Source organism: Pan troglodytes, chromosome 4 (assembly GCF_028858775.2).
Source record: "Pan troglodytes isolate AG18354 chromosome 4, NHGRI_mPanTro3-v2.0_pri, whole genome shotgun sequence".
NCBI lineage: Eukaryota > Metazoa > Chordata > Mammalia > Primates > Hominidae > Pan > Pan troglodytes.
Genome location: NC_072402.2, coordinates 68,020,632 through 68,038,635, shown reverse-complemented (window position 1 = coordinate 68,038,635; position 18,004 = coordinate 68,020,632). Strand labels below are relative to the sequence as shown.

The window sequence follows — 18,004 nt, the reverse complement described above, 5'->3', positions numbered from 1 at the left end:
GAACCAAAAGAGTCAAAAATAGCCAATGCAATCCTAAGCAAAAAGAAAAAAGCTGGATGCATCACGCTACTTGATTTCAAACTATACTACATGGCTACAATAACCAAAACAGCATAGTACTGGTGCAAAAACAGACACATAGACCGATGGAATAGAAATAAGGCCATGCAACTACAACCATCCGATCTTTGACAAAGCTGATAAAAATAGGCAATGGGGAAAGACTCTATTCAATAAATGGTGCTGGGATAACTGGCTAGCCATATGCAGAAGATTGAAATTGGATTCCTTCCTTATACCCTATACAAAAATCAACTCAAGATGGATAAAAGGCTTAAATGTAAAAATCTCAGACCATAAAAACCCTGGAAGACAACCTAGGCAATAAATACTAGACATAGAAACTGGGAAAGATTTCTTGATGAAGACAATTTTTAATTAAACATATGCCTGATATTTGACCCAGCAATTACCTTACTAGAAATCTATCCTAAAAAAATTTCTGCCATCTGATATATCTATAAGTTTATTTACTTCTGCTTTGCTTTTAATTGCAAAGAGCTGGAGCAATCCGAAAGTCTTTCAACAGATGACTAGTTAAATAAGTAATAATATATTCATACAATGAAATATAATGCAGGTCTTAAAAGTGAAACAAATCTTAGTATACAGCTAATACAGAGATATCTAAAGATTCAATTAAGATTATTTTTAAAGGGGGCAAAAGAGTGATTATAGGATGTGCCTAATTATATATCTATATTTTAAAAGATATAATTAGAAAACATAATTGTGTGTATATGTGCATATTTTTGGGAAATAGAATTGAATATTAGGTTGGGAAAGAGACTAGCTTTTCATTCTATCTGCCATGTATGGTTTGACTTTGAAAATTGTTAGATGATTTTTCATTATTTACTTTTACTAAATACATAAATTACATTACAATAATTAAATCTGAATAATTCTATTAGAATTATACAATAATATACTTGAAAATTAAGAAAATAGTGATATATTCAGTAATTTTTGGAACAAAAGTAAAGGCCAACTTTTTCCAAAGTATGTTTTGTAGAAACGTAATCTTGGAAATGATGTTAAAACAACAACAAAAACAGACATAACAACTACAACAAAAAAGTGTTCTTCAGTCAAAATAATTAGAAACACCAGAAATTCTGCCTCAAACAGCAAATTATGTGTATTCAAATATTAAAGCCTCTTACAAATCTTGCAGTAAAGAAACTTTTCTGGTTAACCAAATGTATTAGTCCATTTTCATACTGCTATAAAGATACTATCTGACACTGGGTAATTTATAAAGGAAAGAGATTTAATTTACTCACAGTTCCACATGGCTGGGGAGACCTCAGGAAACTTACGGTCATGATGGAAGGGGAAGTAGGCACCTCTTACATAACGGTAGGTGAGAGAAAGCGTGTGTGAAAGAACTGTCAAAGACTTATAAAACCATCAGATCTTATGAGGACTCACTCGCTATCATGAGAGCAGCATGGGGGAAACCGCTCCCATGATCCAATCACCTCCCACCAGGTCCCTCCCTTGACACGTGGGGATTCTGGGGATTGTAATTTGAGATGAGATTTGCGTGGGAACACAGAGTCAAACCATATCGCCAAGCATTTTCCAAACATGTATTCATCTTTCATTTGTCACCTATTAATATCTTACAAATCATACTTGTAAAATCCATTTAGAACTGTACCAGAGGCAATGAATGCAATCATTTTAGCTATGTTTAAGAATGGTGCCAAAATACTCATTTCAGACTAGGCTGTCAGAAATTCTGGGAGTATGGCAGCTTGGCCACATCCCTAGATGCCATGGTCCTTCTCTGTCTCTCTGGGAAGTAATCTAATACTGAGAGGGGTGTGCTGACCTCACCTGGAGGATGTGTATAAGGCTAGAATTCTGAGATCTGTGCTTGAGAGAGCAGTAGCTGCTACAGGACTTTTCTCTCTTTGGTAACAAGCAAAAACCAAGATACTTTTGGTGGATAAGGATTACTTTTCCCAGAAGCTGGGCAAAAGTCTTATTTGAATACTTCAAGTCGCAGAATCCTTTGGAAAGGGGCTGCCCTATGGACTTGCTTTTGGTGGCATTGTTTGTTCATGCCAGTGCTGTTAGAACTAGTGGGTCACTGCTCCACTGATCTGAATTGTTCCCAGCTCCTGCAGTTGGAAGAGATGCAGCTGGCATGCAGGGAGACCTTGGAGAATAGAAACTTCTTCGACAGGAGTTTCTATCAACAAGGGTTAGGGTTCATAGGTTAAAGACTTTCCAATTCATCATTTTTTCCTTTTATTTTTCTGGCAGAAAACACCTGCATATTTACTTGTGACAATCTAATAAAACTAGGAATCAAAAATAAAATGTAACATATTGGAAATTAAGAAACAGTAATGAGTAACACCTGAATTAAAGAGAAACTGAAAATAAAATTTACTATAAGACATTCAAAGGTTGCATTTATGAGAAACTTATAACCTGAATGCTTAAATTATTTCAGAATTATGGGGGATATAATTGAATAGTAAAGACAAATGCCTGCATGTAAGACAGGTTTGATTTTTTTTTGTTCTACACAATTACCTCTCATAAATGAATCATTATATATTTGAGTTCTTACAAAGTAGCTCAAATTATGTGTCATGCTCTCAGTATGTTTTAAGCAATGATTATCTAGTTGAGGAGGACATATTAGCCTTAAATGATAGCCCTCAAGGCAGTTTGGGATGCTTTGGGATGCTTATCAAGTTTACCTGACAGGGTTGACTAACGAAGATAGCAAATAAATTGAACAAAGATTTGGTAATTATTCCAGTGCAAATTATTTTGTATTTATAGGTTTTGTATTTAATGAGAAACATGAATTTTTATAATTGTTCAGAGTGAAAATATACTGGTTACATTTCAGAGATAATAAAAAATATGTTTTTAGAAGAAATGAGAAAAAAACTGTCTTATGCCATGCAAACGAGATTTAACTGTGTGAGGAAATACCAGGGACCATGAGCTGTGGATTGAAAAGGTGCTGCATCTTAAACAACTTAGGCCATGTGAAGATTAAGTGCATTACGAAAAAGTACTCAGTGACTCATCAAGTGGAACTAGTGGCAAAAAATATTGATGTCAAAGATGCATATAAAGAATTCAAATAAAATTGCTTCAAAAATATAAGAGAAGAGTGATATTCCTAAACAAATACATGTTTCTAACTCCTGTTAGACAAAATGGAAACCTAGAATTTGTTATGGGTCCCTCCCTTACCCCTGCCATGGGAATATCACCAAAGAGGAAAAGTTATAGGTTAAAAAAAAAAAAAAAAAACGCCAATTTTGCCAAGCCAAATGAATGCCAAATGAGAGAAGGAATTCTTAAACAGGACACAAAACACACTGTGAAAAAACAAAGCATGATATATTGAACAATAGTAAAATTAATTTTAATCAATTGGCATTTTCAGAATAATAAAAGGGCAAAAATTGAAAAAAGAGGATATTTGTGACAAAAACTGACCAAGCACTCATATTTAAATATTCAAGGAATGTTTACAATTCAATAACAGATGACCCAATGTAAAATGGACAATAAGCACTTCAAAATAAAGAAAATATCTAATAACCAATAAACTTATGAAAATGTTATCAAAATTAGAGAAATGGATACTAATTTAATGTAATTTTCCAAGATGAAAAATTACTACACACTCTCCAGAATGTCTAAAATTAAAAGATAAAAAATACCAAGTATTGGCACGAATTTGAGCAACTGGCAATCTCACATGCTGCTGCTGTAGAATACAGTAATCTGCTACAATCTGCTGCTGTAGAATACAGCAAACTGCTACAATCACTTTAAATTGTTTTGCATTATCTTCTATATTTGACTACTATATATCGCATAACATAACAATTTCACACTCAAGTACTTATTCAGCACAAATTCATGAACATGTACCTAAAGCATAGATATAAAAATGTTTATACTCCCAAAGCAAAAACAACCCAAAGTCTGTCAATTATAGAATAAATAAGTAGTGTTTTAGTCATACAATAAATACTGTAAAACAATTAAAATGAACAATCTACAACTGTGTTCAACCACATGGATGAATTTTATAAACCAAAATTTTAGTGAAAGGAGCCAGATACAAAACAACACATACTCTATGATTCATTTTTGTATAGTTGAAAACAGACAAAACAAGTCTATTGTGTTAGAAGTCAGTGTAGTGAGTAACATTTGCTTTGGAGTACTGGGGTGCTGATTTGGACAGTGCAGGAGGAGGTGGTGGTGATGCTCAATTTCTTGAGCAGATTGATTGTTACCTTGGTTAGTTCAATTTGTGCTCATGATTTATACACTTTTCTCTTACTTTTCAACTAAAAAATTAAAAGTGGATTAAAACCTAAATGAATATAATAAATCTTTAAAATATTTAAAAGAATATGTAATTTTTGTAATATTTAAAGATACTTATGGATAAAGGTATAATAACCAAAAAAGGGTACTTAGAAGCCACAAAGGAAATACAAAGCATACTTTACTAATAAAAAATAACTTTTCTATGGCAAATATCTCTATAAACAAATTCTAATGAAACATGCTACACCAGGGTATTTGTTCCACACAAAATTAAGTCTTACTCTTTCTGATGCATATAAACCACAAAGCCTAATAAGCTAATCATAGAGCCTAACAGAAAAATGGACAATAGAAAATGGCAATAATTCGTGAAAGAAATATTGCAAAAGTCAGTAAGCATAAAATATTTCTCAACCTCACTGATAGAAGGATACAAATTAAACGGTTCAAGAAGAAATTACAGTATAATTTGGGTAGTAGTAAATAATCTTTTGATATTTATTAAGAGCAACACATCTATTCTTTGACCTTGCAAACACACTTTTGAAAATCATAAAAAGTAAAATCATAAAAATATGTGTTCAAGTGTTTTCATTTCAGCACTGTTGCCTGTGACAAAATGTTGTAGTGGACAGAACCCCTGAATATCCTCCTCTGTCTCTCTTTTTCTGTCTCTGTCTCTCTCTCTCTCTCTGTCTCTCTCTCTCTCTCTCTCTCTCACACACACACACACACACTTGAATAAATCATACTTATAGAATACTATGTAGCTATTAAAACAAATGTGTTAATCATCAAGCTGACCTGGATGGTTGTCAGGGATACATAGTCTACCTAAAAAAGCAAATTGCAGGGGTCTTGTTTTATTATGAAAAAAATTTAAGTGCAGCAACAGAAAAAATTCAAAATGCATATATGCGAATATATGTTTGTAAATACTTATAAGCAGACATAAATATGTGGAAGAAAACACATCAGGTTGTTAGCATGATTCCCTGAGATAGGGTTTTTTTATTTTTAATTTTTTTTCCTGTGACTCATTGGTGTCTTTATGAAAGACTAATGTGGACATTTGGAATTGATAAATTTTATTATCATCTAGAAAAACATATCATATTTTGAAGAACTCTTTTCATAGCTGTTGAATCTTCTTGATGACAGTTTTACTTTATTTGGCATGCTTGATGCTACATCTACTTCACATTTTTATGACAACTTTTTAATAAACATCTTTGAAGCACTTTCTTAATCTTTCTCAATTCTTGCTGGCTTGACCAGAAAGAGCACTTTTTCTGGAAGTGTGAAATCAGACACTTACTTAAGGAGGTGTATTTTGGTGATAATTTCTTTTTATCACACAAAAGTTGTGATGGTTAGAGATACCATATAAATGCCTTGTCTTTCAATTTAAATAAAAGTATAATTAGAACCAATGTCATTTTAACAGTTTTAAACAGGCGTATTCTGTTTGTTATCTATATCTATTTAACCATAAATTAGATCCATATCACTTGTGGGTTTTCAAAGATTTTTTTTCATTCTTTTCATTCTTTGGGCAGCTAAAATCTAGGATGGTGTTAAGTTTCTTCATTTTGTCAATTATATATAAAAAATTAGAAACAACATGAATCTGCATTTCTTGGATGAGATAGTTCAATAACAAACTATTTCTCAATATTTGTATATTAAAAACTAGTGAAGGTGTTATGTGTTTCAGTATCTTATCTCTTATTTGAACATGGGTTTCTGAAAGGAGCCTATATAATAATATAAATGGTATGTAGTAAATGAGGCACTGTCTTGGCTGGGACTGCTATAAAAAAATTACCACAGACCATTGACTAAACCACAAACATATACTTCTCACAGTTCTGGAAGTTGGAAAGCCAAGATGAGGGTGCCAGTATGGCTAGCTTCTAGTGAGGGTCCTCTTGCAGGTTGCAGACAGCCGGCTTCTTGGCTCCTCACATGGCAGGAAGAAGGTGCTCAAGCTCTCTGGCCTCTTCTTACAAGGGCATTAATTACCTTCTGAAGGCTCCACCTCCAAACACCATCACATTGCTGACTGGGGGGACATAAACATTCAGTTCGTAACAGGTACCCTTAACTGTTTCTTGTAGCTTGCATTCTAATTATGATCATCATCATCACCTCAACGTTTGATGACAGGAAGAAACTTTTCCTTGGTTGAAGAATTTATCAACAGTTCAGAAGTTACTAAAAAAAAATACTATTTTACTTGCAATTTGATCTCTTTCAAAATGGATCACGTTTAGATCACAGTCTTCAGAATTATTAACATGTATGCCTTTTTTAGAGAGTTGATTTTAATGCATTAATAGATTTTAAATAATATATATGTATTTACTTATTTCGAGTCATTGATAAATTTGCAAAATTGTTTCTTAGGGCTTAGGATTCAAAGTATGGTAACAAAATAAAGCTGAGCAGTACAGTAAATGCACATTGGGTGATATTTCCCTAACTAAACAAACCTTATTTACTACTTGTATTGCTTAGGTTTAAACACAAGAACATTACAAATGGTTTTACAACTCATAATGATTCAAAATCTTAAAAGGAAAAAAAAATGCACAAACCTTCCATTAACTTCCTTGTCATTTTTTAATGTTTTTCTCTTCTTATGTTTTTCTACTGTTGGGCAAGGTGGGCAATGTGTATTCTGACATATAGACTATAGTGGTAAAGAAAAAAACATTGCTATTGAAAAAAAAACAGAAAAAAACAATAAAAAGAAAGAAAAAAGAAGATCATTTTTGTTAATTTGTAGTGTAAGTTGAATTAAATGTGCTACCCAGTAGCATACAAAATCAATTTTTAAAAATTGAGCACTAGAAATACAAAGGGAAATAGTTCCTTCCAGACTAGGACTTTAGATTCAAGACAATATCTTTAAGCATACTTATCTCATATTACAAAGAACATGAAGGAGTTATTTTAAGAAAAAAGAAATAAAAATGTCAATTCCTTCACAAAGGAAAAATTTATATGTAATTTAAAAACAAATTAAACAACTACTTTAAAATATGCTATTTGTTCAATCTCAAGCCTTTTTAATCCAAAAAGGGTTTTGAAATCAGGTGAATAAAAATATATATATATAGAATATATAAACAATGCAGATGTTAAACTGCAGGACAATGAAAATTTAAAGAGTTAGAGAGACAGGAAATAAACATGGTAATAAACACATTACTAGAATATTCATCTTAAAGATACCTACATCACTGTTCATGAAGCTGACCTTCTTAGTTCTTTTTTTTTTAACTTTCATTTTAGGTTCAGGGGTACACATGAAGTTTTGTTATATAAGAAAACTCATGTCACAGGGGTTTGTTGTACAGATTATTTTATCACCCAGGTAATAAGGCTAGTACCCAGCAGTTATTTTTTCTACTCCTCTCCCTCCTCCCACCCTTAACCCTCAAGTAGACCTGTGTCTGTTGTCCCTTTCTTTGTGTTCATGAGTTCTCATCATTCAGCTCCCACTTATAAGTGAGAACGTGAGGTATTTGGTCTTCTGTTAGTTTCCTAAGGCACCTTAGTTTGCTAAGGTAACATGAGGTATTTGGTCTTCTGTTAGTTCGCTTCTGTTAGTTTGCTAAGGATAATAGCCTCCACCTCCACCCATGTTCTCGCAAAAGGCATGTCTTATTCTTTTTTATGGCTGCATAGTATTCCATGGCACATATGTACCACATTTTCTTTATCCAACCTGTCATTGATGAGCATTTAGGTTGATTCCATGTCTTTGCTATTGTGAATAGTGCTGCGATGAACATAAGTGTGCATGTGTCTTTATGGTAAAATGATTTATATTCCTCTGGTATATACTCAGTAATAGGATTGCTGGATTGAATGGTAGTTTTGTTTTTAGCTCTTTGAGGAATTGCCACACTGCTTTCCGAAATGGTTGAACTAATTTACACCACCACCAACAGTGTGTAAGTGTTCCATTTTCTCCACAACCTCGTGATGATCTGTTATTTTTTGACTTTTATTAATGATAGCCATTCTGACTGATGTGAGATGGTATCTCACTGTTGATCTTCTTACTTCTACTAAATATCTGAGGAATTATTTTAGGTCTCCAAACCATGTCTGTTATTCTTTCAGCTGCCAATAATAGCAGCTAACTTACTATGCTTCATTTTAATAACTAGATAATTGGCCTCCTGGAATAATATTTAACTGGTCCATTTTAAGATCCACTGCGAAGTCATTTCCAGTCATTTCGAAAGTATAAACATTTGCTCACTTGTAAACTTCTTCAAAGCTTGGGCAAGAACACCAAGCATGTCAAAGTTCTTGTTTCTTCCCATCTCTGACTTCAAAAACATATAAAAAAAAGATGGGAATTAATATTCAGCATGACTTGGGTGATATTTAACCTCTGAATCAGTTTAGCTTCATTTGTTTAAGTTTATAATAATACAATAAGCATAAAAGTTTCAGATCTTAACCCAATAATCTTTAGTGACATTACACTTCATAGTCTTGCTTCAGCTCTTTATGTAATCATCTCGTATGATTTTCTTGTATTTGTTTTCAAAATATTATTTGGCAACCCAAGCCTCTTGCCTAAATAACATATTTTCTATTTAGTGCATACCATGGAAAAAATGTCTTTAAAGATCAAAGGCCAAAAACTACACACAAAACAGTAATAAATTAAAAAATAATTTTACAATACTCATACCCTAGAAAGACAAGCTCACCTGATTCACGGATTCAGGTGAATTTGGTATTACAAAATAATTATTACTATTCTTCACTTGGCTGTAGTTCTGGGGGCAAGACCCTATCTGGCAATTGTTCCAGTACAAAAGGGGAATGGTAGCAGGTTAGGGGATGGGATAGATGTCACCAAAACCAGAGAAATGAGCAGATCCCAGAGTGTGTGAGTAACTAAGTCCAAAAGCTTGGAAGGAGATGTTCACCAAACCAAGTGGGTTAGAAACAGATGTAGAAATTGAGCTAAAGTGCCAGAAATCCAGGAAATCAGAGGATGATAGTAATTGCAAGCAGGTCCAGAGAGAAAACAGAGGTTTTTGGTGTAAAATGGCATATGGTTTGCAGCCCATGATCCAGCTGGGCTCAACTTTTCACAAACATATCTGTGAAGGCACAGGAAGATCACAAAAGTCAGAACACTGTAAACCAGAACTGACAATTAACCTTTTGCAAGTATCTATGAGAAATTTTCATAAACTAGAAAGTAAAAGACTTGAGTTGAAAATTGCGATAGGTATTTCAACCTTGCTTTACTTAATTAGGAGTAGGTAAAATTTTCTCTTTCCTGCTATTTCCCTGGTCCAAAAATAAATCTGCATCAATCAGAAAACTAGACAAATATCTTTTTACACTGGGGAGCTATATTTTGAAATTCATCTTCCTGCCCCTTAACCCATGATTATTATTACCATGACAACCCCTTTTCATACATATGTTTGGAGATTACAGAAAACAATGTTATAAAGTGTGTGTGTGGGGGGGGCGGTGAGGAGTTGTCTAGTGATGATGTACAACATTCTAAAAGGTATCATCCACACAAATTAAATGTTATGGAAATATAGTAATGAGAAAGAACTGAGAACATTGAACACTCTAAATTTTGAAAGCACTTAATTTATTCTGAGTGCTGCAAAATTAGGCAAAACTAGGTACTGGAGGCCCTATCTCTGATCAGTAGCACATCACTGGTTATCTGTTAATGGATATTGGGCTAAGAGTTATGTACTTCAGCATGTGTTTTGGTTGTAGATGTGGGAGATAAGCATATGTTTGCAAGTACATAGAGCTTAGGGTCAATGGCACCCAATCAATGAAATTTGGGATATGCAAGATAAGTATATGGTGAAAAGAATATTTTTTTCAGTAAGGCATTGACTGGAGTTACTCAAGTCAGCTCAATGAGGCAAGGTCCCATATAAGTTTTGCAACTATTCACAGCTTTCTAACACCCACTAAGAATGAGGTATTTGAGGCAAAGGACCCTCTGTATCACTTTCCCTAGGCCACTGTTGGTATTTTGAGAATGTGAATGAGGCAGCAGTCCCACATTTTTATTTTAAATTTTCTGATTGCCACAAAAAGTAGTAGCTAATTAATTATTTTACTTGTATTTGAAATAATGATCAATGTAGGGGTGAGATTTGGGAAGCAGAGTGGACAAGCATAAGCATAGATTCAGCTTGTCTTCTCCACGAATAATATTGATCTCACCATGTGGTTTAAAGGTGGACGTGAAAACAATCTTTTTCTTTTGTCTTTTTTTTGCTATGTTTAAGGTCTACAATAATGTTTTGATATACATAAATAGTTAAACGATACCTACGGAAGCAAATTAACATATCCATAACTTCACATAGTAATTTTTTTTGGCTTGGAGTGAGAGCACCTAAAATCCATATTCTCTTAGCAAATTTCCATTTACACAAAACAATATTGTTGACTATATCCTCATGCTGTGCATTAGATTTCCAGATTTACTCACACTATGTAACTGCAACTCTACCCTTTGACTTATCTCTCCCCTTTCCCTTCACCCTGGTAACCACAGGTCTACTATTTCCGCATATTCAACTGTTTTGTTTTGTTTCATTATATTTTTATATTTACATATATAAGTGAGGTGATGCAATATTTAAAGCAATTTTAACAAGAGGATTTCAGAACTGTGCTTATTAACAGCAGCCTCAATAGATTAACTTTGAGGCTTGATCTGAATGTATATGATTTAAGATATTTGCTAAAACACCAAACACACATAAACTTACTCTTGATATTTCATAGGTATTGCTTGTAAAAGAAGCATTTGTGAAGGATCACAGGGCCCTGCATAGAGTAACCTTTTTTTCTTGTCCCTCAAGGCTTTATGCCCAAGTATCTTTCTGTTGCTAAAATCATTGATTTGGGTTTTGCCACTTACTTAATCTTGGTCCTCAAATCGAGTTGCCCAAGCACATTGCTGACTTTACCCTATAGCATCTGCCTGACTTTTGTTATCTTAGTTGAACTTTTTGAGTAAAACTTTGGGCCCATTTACTAGCCTCCTTCCTATTTTATCAGCTTTTCTTATGTCATCTGCCCTGTGGCTGCACAAGTCCTAACATGATCTTTATCTCTCTCAATTAAAATGAGACTATCACTTGCATTGACAAATTTAGTTGGTTATTGTGATTATATGTTGTCAAAAGCCCAAAGACAAAACAAATTAGTAAATAATCATGCTGTTTGCAGCTTACATTTCATATATACCTTACTTGATTTCCAGATGGAGAAATCTGATGTCTGTGGAAGGCCAGAAAGTTAAGACAGTACTGAGTTCTCTTAGAGAAGATAAGAATGTAAACAGATATAATTAAAAGATTACAAAAGTTTTTCAAAAGTGTAAGCAGACAATGGGTCATAATACTGCCAGATATATTCAAAGCTAATTTATTTGGGAATGCTTAAGGTACTTTTATTTTTAAGTAAGAAAATGCTTATTGCTGTATATTCTGAAAAAGTGTTGTGCATTTGTTCTCTGCATATTGAGAGGATTTTCAGCGGAAATGTTGCTGCTTTTGTGTGAGTTTAAATCTTCACACTTATATCTTTGCATCTGGAGAAGTTTAGGTTTAGAAGATCTTTCAACTGCTCTCCAACCAACTTCATTGCATATTGTATATCATTCTTTTGTGTCTTTTCTCTCTTCAATAGTGCACATGGCTCAGGTAAAGAGTAGATGTAAAAAAACATAAATACACCCTGGAAGTTTCTTGATTCTTCAAACCATCTTAAAATAGAATTTGTAAGCCTAAATTCACATTGAGTCTCAAAGTTTGTATATGGTTAATTTACTGTTCTATCTGTCTTGATGCTGAACCAATGTTTTTGTTTGTTTAATGTGAGTGGTCTTTCTAATCCCATTAAGTGGAAACAAAGTTTACAAACGTAAATCCATTTTACTTTGATTTAGTACTTTTGCAAGACCAGGCTTCACAAATCAAGGACTGAACTTTGACAGCAAGAGTAGTTTCAAAAGGTGTTTTTCTCTCACCTTTGAGAGAAAAGGAGTCAGATCTTTCTAGGGATTTCTTTTTTTTTTTTTTTCCTCCAAAGATAAACACTAGTAGTATGGGAGGTTGAGGGGATTGGACTTGGCAGAGCCCTTTTGTTCAGAAGTAAATGTTGAGCCTACGCTGAGATCCTGCAGATGGAATACAATCTGTGAGATTATTCCTGTTGTTTTTCTACTGCTATGTCAAGTATCATTCTTTGAAGGGAAAAATTAACAGGGCCTCTGTTGGGCATTGAGGAAAAAACTCTGGACTCTGGGTCAGAAGAAAGGGAACAAGCCATAACCACTTGGAGCCTCACTTCTCATATGTATAAAATAATAGCAATAGTGGTTAGTATTTATTGAGCAGATGGAATTTCTACTTCTAATCCTCACAATAGCCCACTTGAGTTTCTGGAATAATTTATTTAGTCAAATTTATGTGAAAATGCCTGCCATACTATATACTATTGTTCTGAAAATCAAATGGGGCAATTCATATAAAACTATCTGAAAATTAAAGTTACAATTTTCAATAGGAAGGACTCTTGGCTATCTTTCTTGAATCATTTTTATAGCTATTTTGCATAACTCAGTTGCTGTCAGAGAAAAAGAAGTTGTATACAGATTCCAAATAATTTGACATTAATAAGCAATGTCAAAATAAGAACATAGAGTTAAACACTTTTTCCCTCGAGTAACAAACAACTTTGAAAAAGTCAGTGTAATACTTTTGACAGATATTACTAACAGGAAATTGTGGAATTAGTATACTTAAAGTCTAGGGAGAAAAATTTTATATTTTTCTCAGGAACTCTAATAAATATATCATTATAGGAATAAATATGAATCTAAAAAATAACCTAGCTAATATGACCAATAAAGAGTAATAATGGGTGGGAGATAAGTGTTTTTCTAAAATATGTTTATACTTTCATTTCAAAAGTTTATACAACAAAATTATAATTCTTTTTATATTTTTGAAACAATGTTAAAAATTATATAGCAAACATGAGACAGAGAGAGAGAGCTAAGCAAGTAGGAATAAACTTTAGTCCTCAACCTCAGGTATGCAAAAATATATATATTTTTTAAATTTTTCTACAACTTCATTTTTGATGCTGAGACTCCATGCTATCCATCTGGTAAAAAATTCAATTGTCTTCATTACTGGTGTCCTTCCTATCTTGATCCCCTGGTTCTTTTCCAGTGCCAAGGCATTGGGGGATGTTCATTGGTATAACTATTTAATCATCCATTCCTCTGTTTGCACAACGTCTTCAGGTCTCTGTTGCTTCTATGCCAGATGATTTGGTTTGGCTGTGTTCTTACCCAAATCTCATATTGAACTGTAGCTCCTATAATTTCCATGTGTCCTGGGAGGGACCTGGTTGGAGGTAATTGAATCATGGGGGTGGGGCTTTCCCATTCTGTTCTCATGGTAGTAAGTCTCATGAGATCTGATGGTTTTATAAATGGGAGTTCCCCTGCACACGTTCTCTTGCCTGCTACCATGTAAGATGTGACTTTGCTCCTCATTCATCTTCTGTCATGATTGTGAGGCCTCCCCAGCCATGTGGAACTGTGAGTCAATTAAACCTCTTTCCTTTTTAAATTACCCAGTCTCAGGTATGTCTTTATTAGCAGCATGATAACAGACTAATACACCAGGTTTTGATGAGAGAATGTTTTCCTATTTAATCTCATTCACATCAGAGATCTTGCTGCTTTCCTGCTTACACTGCCAGAAAACACAGATCTTTTTCTCACCTCCTTCACAAGCTCAGGGGATCTCTATTCTTGAGCGAGGGTCTCCCACCATCCATGGTATGATATTTTGAATAGACAGTTAGTCTTCAGCTCTAAAACTCTTGCAATCTCCAGACTGATAAAAATGTATTCTGTATGTTAGTGAGATGACTGGTGGCTGACCCCTAAATAGCCTCAGAATGGGGGCTTGTCACCAGAAAGACAAAGTCATGATTACAGGGTTGGGACTTTCAGCCCCATCTCCCAACTTTCAGAGAGGGGAGAGGGGCCAAAGGTTGAGGTGATCAACAATGGCCAATGATCTAATCCATATAGCCATGTAATGAAGCCTCCACAAAAAAACTAAAAGGACTGGGTTTGGGGAGCTTCTGGATAGCTGAACAAGTGGAGATTCCTGAAAGGTGGCACCCAAAGAGGGCATGGAAGCTTCATGCCCCTTCCCACGTGTCTTACCCTATCCATGTCTTTATCTGGCTCTTCATGTGTGTTCTTTGTAATACCTTTGTGATAAAAAAGTAAACACAAGTAAGTGTTTTCCTGACTTCTGTGAGCTGCTCTAGTAAATTAATCAAACTGGGAAAGAGATCATAGAAACCTTAATTTATAGTCAATTAGTCAGAAGCAAAGATAACAACCTGGGACTTGCAACTGGGGTCTGAGGTGGGTGCGGTCTTGTAACACCGAGCTCTTAAACTGTGGGATCTGATGCTGCCTCCAGGTAGATACTGTCAGAATTGAATTGAATTAGAGGACACTCAGTTTGCTGGAGAATCTGGTGTCAGAAGTGTGTTGTGGTATGTGAGAGTAGAAAAAAAGCAAGCTTTTTTTTTCCTTTTTTTTTTTAATATGGACACTCCTATCCTTGTGTATGTCCAGCACATACTGTCTTAATCTGAGTCTTCTTTTACATGTTTTAAACTTCCTTAAGACTTACATGTTTATAAAACAAAAGCCAGAAATATTTGCAGTTTACTTCTGATTTCTGCCTCTGCTTCTATCCTCAAAACTGTTCAAACTGACAATTTTCTTAAAACGGATCAAAGGAGAGAGAAAAAAATGTATAATTTAGTGTAATATGTATAATTTTAGTATGTATAATTTAGTATCTCACTGTGGTAGGATGAATAATCACCCCCAAAGACGTTCAAATTCTAATCACTAGAACCTGTGAATGTCACCTTATATGGAAAAAGATGTTTTGAAGATGTGAGTAAATTAAGAATCTTGAGATTAAGAGATTATCCAGGTGGGTCTTATAAGATCCTTGTAACAAGGACCAGGAGAAGACAGAGTCAGAATAGTAGCAGGTGATAAGTTGATGGTAGCAGATACTGGAGTGGCATACTTTGACAATGGACCACAAGTCAAGGAATACTCTTACAGAAGCTAAAAGGGAAGGAAACTGATTCTGCCTCCAGGTCCTCAAGATCCCCAGTGAAACTGATTTTTGACTGCTGACCTCCAGAACCATAAGAAAACAAATTTGTGATGTTTTAAATATCTAAGTCTGTGGTGATTTGTTACAGCAATAGGAAACTACTAAAGTCAGAATCCTCTCACTTAAATGCTAAAAGTTCTCGAAACTCAAAGCTTGATAACAAATTCTTTTCTTACCTGTTTTCTCTTAACTGGAAGAATTAAGATATTCTTAAATACTTTTCTCTTCCATGTGATATGTTAAATTATTTCTCTAAAGATTTCATATTTTAATATTAACAAACCTTGTTTTTCTTTGCAAAAATTACTATATGTCTTCAAAAAGCATTTAATACAAGGACAAAGTTGGTCCCCATCCATGAAGTGCTCTGATAGTTTTAAATAGATTTGATCTTGATAGTTCCATATTTATTCATTAACTCAGAAAGAATGACAAACATTTATTGTTAACCCACTGCATTTTAGACCTTTTATCTAGTTCCTGTGGGCATAATGATAAATAGAAAGAAATAATCAAAACTACAAAATTATTAGTGCAATAATAGAAATATATGAAGAAAGCTCTGATGTTGCAGGGCTGAATCTTATGTGAAACAATGAACCAGTCCTAAGGTATTTACATTGTCCAAAATTGAGTGTAATCTCTTGAATTTACTTAGTTTGACCAATGGGGTATATGCAAGCATAATTCAAGTAGAGACTTGATGCACACTTGCTCATTGGAGCTTGTTGTTTAGGAAATCTTGCTCTTGAGATCCAGACACCATGTGAAGAAGTTCAAGCTAGTCATGTGGAAAAATCCAAATAGAGAGGGAAAGAGTTTCCACACTATTAAGGCATAGCACTTGGGCACTATAAAACTCATAGACAAAAGACTATCTCTAAGATATCTATTTGCATGGCTTTGGATCCTGCTAAAGAGCTATATATGGAGGAAGCTGTCTTGAATGCTCCAGCTCCAGCCACCATCTGACCACAAGCAAGAGCAGCACAAGAATGGTGCAGCTTAGCCCATGCCAACCTATAAAATTCTGAGCAAATAAAATGGTGGATGTTTTAACCCACTAAGTTTTTGGACTGTTTGCTATGAAGCAATAGAAAATTGAAATAGAAATTAGTATCTGAAAGTAGGATACCACTGTAATAATAACCGAATACAGGGGTGGTGGCTTTGGGACCGGACAGTAAGGAGATTGTTGAAGGAAGCTTGAAGTGCAGGAAGGAGATTGTTATTAAAAGGTGGAGGGGGTAGATAAAACCACAAAGATGGGAAAAAACAGAGCAGAAAAACTGGAAACTCTAAAAATCACAGCGACTCTCCTCCTCCAAAGGAATGCAGCTCCTCACCAGCAACGGAACAAAGCTGGATGGAGAACGACTTTGATGAGTTGAGAGAAGAAGGCTTCAGACAATCAAACTACTCCGAGCTATAGGAGGAAATTCGAACCAATGGCAAAAAAGTTAAAAGCTTTGAAAAAAAATTAGATGAATGGATAACTAGAATAACCAATGCAGAGAAGTCCTCAGAGGACCTGATGGAGCTGAAAACCAAGGCACGAGAGCTACGTGACGAATGCAGAAGCCTCAGTAGCCGATGCAATCAACGGGAAGAAAGCCAATGCAATCAACTGATGCAATGAACTGCAATCAGCGATGGAAGACGAAATGAATGAAATGAAGCATGAAGAGAAGTTTAGAGAAAAAAGAATAAAAAGAAACGAACAAAGCATCCAAGAAATATGGGACTATGTGAAAAGACCAAATCTACGTTACATTGGTGTACCTGAAAGTGATGGGGAGAATGGAACCAAGTTGGAAAACACTCAGCAGGATATTATACAGGAGAACTTCCCCAATCTAGCAAGGCAGGCCAACATTCAGATTCAGGAAATACAGAGAATGCCACAAAGATACTCCTCGAGAGAGCAACTCCAAGACACATAATTGTCAGATTCGCCAAAGTTGAAATGAAGGAAAAAATGTTCAGGGCAGCCAGAGAGAAAGGTCAGGTTACCCACAAAGGGAAGCCCATCAGACTAACAGCTGATCTCTTGGCAGAAACTCTACAAGCTAGAAGAGAGTGGGGACCAATATTCAACATTCTTAAAGAAAAGAATTTTCAAACCAGAATCTCATACCAGCCAAACAAAGCATCATAAGTGAAGGAGGAATAAAATACTTTACAGACAAGCAAATGCTGAGAGATTTTGTCACCACCAGGCCTGCCCTACAAGAGCTCCTGAAGGAAGCACTAAACATGGAAAGGAACAACCGGTACCAGCCACTGCAAAAACATGCCAAATTGTAAGGACCATCGAGGCTAGGAAGAAACTGAATCAACTA

General features: G+C 34.7%; 1 long non-coding RNA gene across 1 annotated transcript in view; it reads right to left on the bottom strand.

Moving 5' to 3' along the window:
* Window positions 1-7,190, bottom strand: part of LOC134810081 (uncharacterized) — a 156,200-nt gene extending 149,010 nt beyond the window's left edge. Inside the window, exons 1-2 of the long non-coding RNA XR_010157245.1 lie at window positions 6,990-7,190; window positions 6,257-6,454 (exon numbers count right to left, since the gene is read on the bottom strand). This is a non-coding gene — a long non-coding RNA (uncharacterized LOC134810081). The remainder of the gene's footprint in view (window positions 1-6,256; window positions 6,455-6,989) is intronic.
* Between the last annotated feature and the right edge of the window lie 10,814 nt (window positions 7,191-18,004).